The following is a 6,331-nucleotide window of genomic DNA, read 5'->3' on the forward strand; positions in this document are numbered from 1 at the left end:
CCACCTTAGGTGTATGTGGCTGGCACTTTAGCCTCTTGAGCCACAGGCGCCAATTCCAAAAATCAGCTTTCTGAAACTAATTTTGTTTAGGAACTAGATAGCACATACTATGGTGGAAGATATTATACACATATTGGAAATAAAAACAATCTTTCCTTAAATGGAACATTAGTTGTCTATACGAGAACCAATGTACTGATGTGTACTGGGCAATCTCAGCTACAGAAACTTCCAAATGGGCTAGAGCCACTAGCAAGCTATTCTTTGTTCTCATGGGAGACACTGTGTGTTTTACATCTATGTAGGGTTTGTTTGTGTTGTGCTAAGTTATTGAGTGCTTATTATCTTGTTAGGTTATGTATTACATGAACCTCGCAGTACCTAAAGTGTAGGTGTCATTACCCCAGTTGTACAGATGGGGAGAAGCTAAGTAATCTGCTCTAGGTAAGTGATGCCATTAAACCAGGTCTCTCTGACACCAAAGAGCTCCCGCCCCATGATATGCCTACTGCCTCCTCAGCAGAGCTGATAGCAAAAGCAGAAATCTGTGTGGCATCTGGTCTTCAGCCTGGGCTGGTGTCTGAGGAGGAGGTAATGGCAGCACTCTGGGTCCTAGTAAGGAAACATGGAAAAGAAACTTCATGTGTCCTTTAATCTTTCACTTAGGGTTGAAGAACAATACTAGCCAAGTTTATCTCTCAAGTAGTTTTCAAATCTGGTCTTTCCTCTGGCTTTTTAACTGGCCTTATATTATCTATCTTCTTTTATTCCATCTTGCCCATTTCTTCCAGTGGATTTTTCTTCCAAACCCATGTTTTGAATACTCAAATTGCTACATACTGATCTGTGTATCTTCATAGTACAATTTTTATTTATTCATCATTTGATCCTCTTTAGAAATCCTAAAGGATGGGAATACTTCCATTTTATAAGTGGGGAAACTATGGCCTTGAGAGATTAAGTGACTTGTCCAAGATCACATAGCAAAATGAGGTGGGACTTGTTTTCGGTTTGAAACTGTATGCATGTTAACCATTAACATTCAGTGCCACAGAGTGGTCTTTTTAAAAGACAGATCTGATCACCCAGCCTGGTAACTCACACCCATAACCCTAGCACTTCGGAGGCTGAGGCAGGTAGATTGCTTGAGCTCAGGAGTTTGAGACCAATTCTGAGCAAGAGCAAGACCCCATCTCTACCAAAAATAGAAAAATTAGCCTGGCATTGTGGTGAGCGTTTATAGTCCAGGCTACTTGGGAGGCTGAGGCAGGAGGATCACATGAGCCCAAGAGTTTTTTTTTTTGAGACAGAGCCTCAAGCTGTTGCCCTGGGTAGAGTGCTGTGGCATCACAGCTCACAGCAACCTCCAACTCCTGGGCTCAAGCGAGTCTCCTGCCTCAGCCTCCCAAGTAGCTGGGACCACAGGTGCCTGCCACAGTGCCCGGCTATTTTTTTTTGGTTGCAGCCATCATTGTTGTTTGGCAGGTCTGGGCTGGATTCGAACCTGCCAGCTCAGGTGTATGTGGCTGGCGCCTTAGCCGGTTGAGCCACAGGCGCTGAGCCAGCCCAAGAGTTTGAGGTTGCTGTGAACTATGATGACTCCACAGCACTCAACCCAGGGTGACAAGAGTGAGATGGAATCTCAAAAAAAAAAAAAGGTATTCTATCATGTAATCTACTCTAAATCCAGTCTTCTGAGGAGGTATCCAATATCCTGTATGAGTTGGTTCTGTTACTTCTCCAGGCTCATTTTCTGCCCTTCTCCCATACTTCCTACTTTACACTTTGTTTATACAAACTTCTTGAGTTTCCTTAAACACATTCTGCCCTTGCTAATCTCTGAATCTCCTATCTATCTTTGAAATCTTACCCAGTCTTCTTCCTGACCTGACCTGACTTGTGTATCTTTATGTCCTCAGTAGATGGTAGTTTTTTGTTGTTTGGGGTTTTTTTTTGCAGTTTTTGGCCAGGGCTGGGTTTGAACCCGCCACCTCTGGCATATGGGGCCAGCGTCCTACCCTTTTGAGCCACAGGCGCTGCCCTAGCTGGTAGTTTTTAAATAAGTTTTTATTGAGCTGAACAGAATTTTTGGACATGTGATTCTCTGGAGGCATACAAGGTTGTACGATTAAGTTTACAAACTCATTCTAGAAAAAGTACTACATATCTCATTGCTGAATATCACTCCGGTCACTAAATGGCTACAGGGAGTACTTCAAAGGTGACCTTAGTGATACTCAGCAAAGAGGAATGTAACACTTTTTGTAGGATGAGTTCTTACTACAGCTTATATTAATACAATGGTGAGCTGTTGTGTTAATTTAAATATCTTAGAGTAGGTAAGGTCAATTTCTGAACTGAAGGATGTAAACCTATTATTAATAAGAGGACCTGAACATTTTCAGATTTTGGCATTTGGTTGTATTTGAACTACCTTTGTAGACCATTTCCTTCCTCCTTTTTTTAATTGGACCTTTATTGGTATTTAGTATTTTTGTTCAGATTAATATCCTAGGAGGTTGTATACTTAAGTAATGGCTTTGGTTTCATGTGGTGCAAGAGCTTCCAAGTCTTGGTACTCATTTATGCCTTCTATTCTTTCTCTGAAGAGTCATAGAACATGGATCCAAGGCTTCAGAGTCTCTTTTTATGTTGGAGTACAGAGAATGTGGATTTTTTATTTTTTGAGACAGAGTCTCTCTCTTTTGCTCTGTGGAGAGTGCCATAGCATCATCTTTGCTTATAGCATCCTCATACTCTTGGACTTAAGGAATCTTCCTGCCTCAGCCTCCCAAGCAGTGGGGAAAACAGGCACCTACCAAAATGGTAGGGGAATTTTCTTACTTTTAGTAGAGATAGGGTCTCACTCTTGCTTGGGTTGGTCTCAAACTCCTAAGCTTAAGCAGTCTACCCATCTCAGCCTCCCAGGGTGCTGAGATTACAGGTGTGAGCTCCTGTGCCCAGCCTGTGTTTGGTTCTTTTTGAAGCAGGGTTTCACTCTGTTGTTCAGGCTGGAGGGCAGTGGTATGTTATCATAGCTCATTGCAATATCAAACTCCTGGGCTCAAGTGAACCTCTTGTCTTAGCCTCCCAAGTAGCTGGGACTACAGGCACCCACCACAACAATGCTAGGCTAATTTTTCTATTTTTCTGTAGAGACAGGATCCCACTTTGTTCAGGCTGGTCTCAAACTCCAGAGCTCAAGTGATTCTTCTGCCTCGACTTCCCAGTGTGCTAGTATTATAGGTGTGAGCCATCATGCCCACCAATTTTATCTCATTTTTATAGAGAGCAAGGCTCACTATGTTGCCCAGTCTGGTTTTGAACTCTGGGCCACAAGTGATCCTCTGGCCTCAGCCTCCTAAAGTGCTAGGTTACAAATATGAGCCACTGCACCCCTGCCATTTAATGAGTTTTAGCTGATTATTAAGTCTGCAGATAATGAAAGTATGGACTATTGTTGACACTGGAAAATGCCCAAATGTGGGAGGATTAGTTATTAGGTGATAGAGTGTCAACTTGTCCTCCATAGATCATGATTTCTTTTCTTTCACTGAAGCTTCTCTTCAATAACCTAAAGATGCTGGGCCGGACATGGTGGCTAATGCCTTTAATCCTAGTACTCTGTGGGGCTGAGGTGGGTGGATTGCCTGAGCTCACAGGTTCAAGACTAGCCTGAGCCAGAGCAAGACCTTGTCTCTAAAAATGGCTGGGTGTTGTAGTGGGCGCCTGTAGTTTTGGCTACTTGGGAGGCTGAGGCGAGAGAATTGCTTAAGCCCAAGAGTTTGAGGTTGCTGAGAGCTGTGGTGGCCAAAGCACTCTACCTAGGGCGACAAAGTAAGATTCTGTCTCAAATAGTAATAATACTAAATAAACTAAACATGCTGTGGTTATTTCTAAATCTTCCTTAAAAATTGACTTCTTCCTGTCAAGTTTAGATGTAGCCCAAAGGGGGACAACTTTTGCATAGCAAAATTGAATAATTGATTCAGTTATTAGTGGGCTCTTTAGGGTTTTGAGTCTGCTGGCTTAGTCTCTTTATCCTGGTGTTAACAGCTTGTATAGATATATGCCTTCTGAAGTGCTAGAGACTGGCTGCTAGGGCAAAGAAAGCTATAGGCCAGGAACATACTCTACTTTTCTCCCAAATTACAGTGAAAGAGTTTGAATCTGATTTGCATAGGAAAATAAGGAATTTTTCACTCTGGACCATAAAATGCATTAGGTTTGGAGTTCTGTGTTAGATGTAACTGAAGATCTGAGGTTTGTTATCTAGGATGTCTAACGTATAAACAGAGTGAGGAGTTAGGAATGGAGGGGCCCTTTTCTTCTTCTTTTTTTTTTTTTAGAGACAGAGTCTCACTTTATTGCCCTCAGTAGAGTACTATGGCATCACAACTCACAGCAACCTCCAACTCTTGGGCTGGAAGGGACTCTCCTGCCTCAGCCTCCTGAGCAGCTGGGACTATAGACACCTGCCACAATGCACGGCTAGTTTTTGGTTGTAGTTGTCATTGCTGTTTAGCAGGCCTGGGCTGGATTTGAACCCGCCAGCTCTGGTGTATGTGGCTGGTGCTTTAGCCGAGCCCCTTTTCTTTAGCCTTCCAAAGAAGGCTAATTATTATTATTATGGTTCAGCAAAGCATGGACATTGGCTTCTTGGCTAAACTATATATAGACTTTTTTTGTTTGTTTTTTGACACAGAGTCTCACTTTGTTGCCCTTGGTAGAGTGCTGTGGTGTCATAGCTCACAACAACCTCAAACTCTTGGGCTCAAGTGACCCTCTTGCCTCAGCCTCCCAAGTAGCTGGGACTACAGGTGCCTGCCACAAAGCCCAACTATTTTTATTTTATTTTATTTTATTTTGAGGCAGAGTCTCACTTTGTCACCATGGGTAGCGTGCCGTGGTGTCACAGCTCATAGCAACCTCAAACTCTTGGGCTCAAGTGATCCTCTTGCCTCAGCCTCCTAAGTAGCTGGGACTACAGGTGCCTGCCACAAAGCCCAGCTATTTTTATTTAATTTTATTTTGAGACAGAGTCTTACTTTGTCACCCTGGGTAGAGTGCTGTGGTGTCACAGCTCACAGCAACCTCAAATTCTTGGGCTTAAGTGTTCTCTTGCCTCAGCCTCCAAAATATCTGGGACTATAGGCACCTGCCACAACGCCTGGCTCGGCTATGTTTTTGTTGTAGTTGTGGTGGTTGTTTTTTTTTTTTTAGCTGGCCCGGGTTGGGTTTGAACCCACCTGCCCCGGTGTATGTGGCTGGTGCCCTACCCACTGAGCCACAGGCGCTGCCTGAGTCCAGTTATTTTTAGAGACAGGGTCTCACTCTTGCTTAGGCTGGTCTGGAACTCCTGAGCTCAAGCAATCCACCTGCCTCTGCCTCTCAAGAGTCCTGGGATTAAAGGCATGAGTCACTGAGCCTGGCCTTATAATAGCCTTGTTGAAGAAACTGGTTGAAATAGAAAAGAATAAAGAGACAGACGTCACAACTTTGCAGGAACATGTAGTGTATGTTATTTATGTGTTTATAATAGGATGCTGTTAAGAAACAACTTTTCATTTGAAGATCATGTGTTTGAATTGTTTCTACAAGTTCAAATGAGGGGAATCTATTTCTTATTTTGTGGTAGTGAAAAATATATGACTCCTTAAGTCAGTGTTTAGAACTGAGATTAGAAGAAAGCGGCATTTTCAGTCCTGTATACTAGTCTAATTGCTAGTCCTCAGATGCTTCGGGAAGCCTTCATTAGTTGCCAGAATTGAGTAGCAGGGACATATCATGGGTACTGTTAGTAGTATTTTTTAAAATTATACTAAGTGGGTATTGATTACATCTAGAAATAAAATTAGTCTTTCTATTGCAATCTTTCATCTAACCACTTACTGAGCTCATCTGCATTTCTAATAGTTTGCCTATAGATTTTCTTTCTTTCTTTCTTTTTTTTTTTTTTTTTTTGAGACAACAGCCTCTAGCTGTCCCCCTGGGTAGAGAGCTGTGGCATCACAGCTCACAGCAACCTCCAACTCCTGGGCTCAAACGAGTCTCCTGCCTCAGCCTCCCGAGTAGCTGGGACCACAGATGCCACAACACCTGGCTATTTTTTGGTTGCAGCTGTCATTGTTGTTTGGCGGGCCCGGGCTGGATTCAAACCCGCCACCTTGGGTGTACATGGCTAGCGCCTTACCACTTGAGCCACAGGCGCCGAGCCTGCCTATAGATTTTCTATGTCGAAATAATATATTCCTTGGCTATTGACAGTTTTTTTTTGTTCCAGTCCTTATGCTTTTTATTTTTTTCTCATCCTACTTGTTGGTTAGAATCT

General features: G+C 43.0%; 1 protein-coding gene and 1 pseudogene across 3 annotated transcripts in view; one reads left to right on the top strand and one right to left on the bottom strand.

Moving 5' to 3' along the window:
- LOC105886947 overlaps positions 1-813 on the bottom strand; it is a 2,926-nt pseudogene extending 2,113 nt beyond the window's left edge.
- Positions 1-6,331, top strand: part of RAD54L2 (RAD54 like 2) — a 108,468-nt gene that overhangs the window by 21,946 nt on the left and 80,191 nt on the right. The window lies entirely within an intron of this gene.

Source organism: Otolemur garnettii, unplaced genomic scaffold (genome assembly GCF_000181295.1).
Source record: "Otolemur garnettii isolate 467f Iridium unplaced genomic scaffold, OtoGar3 scaffold00032, whole genome shotgun sequence".
Lineage (NCBI taxonomy): Eukaryota > Metazoa > Chordata > Mammalia > Primates > Galagidae > Otolemur > Otolemur garnettii.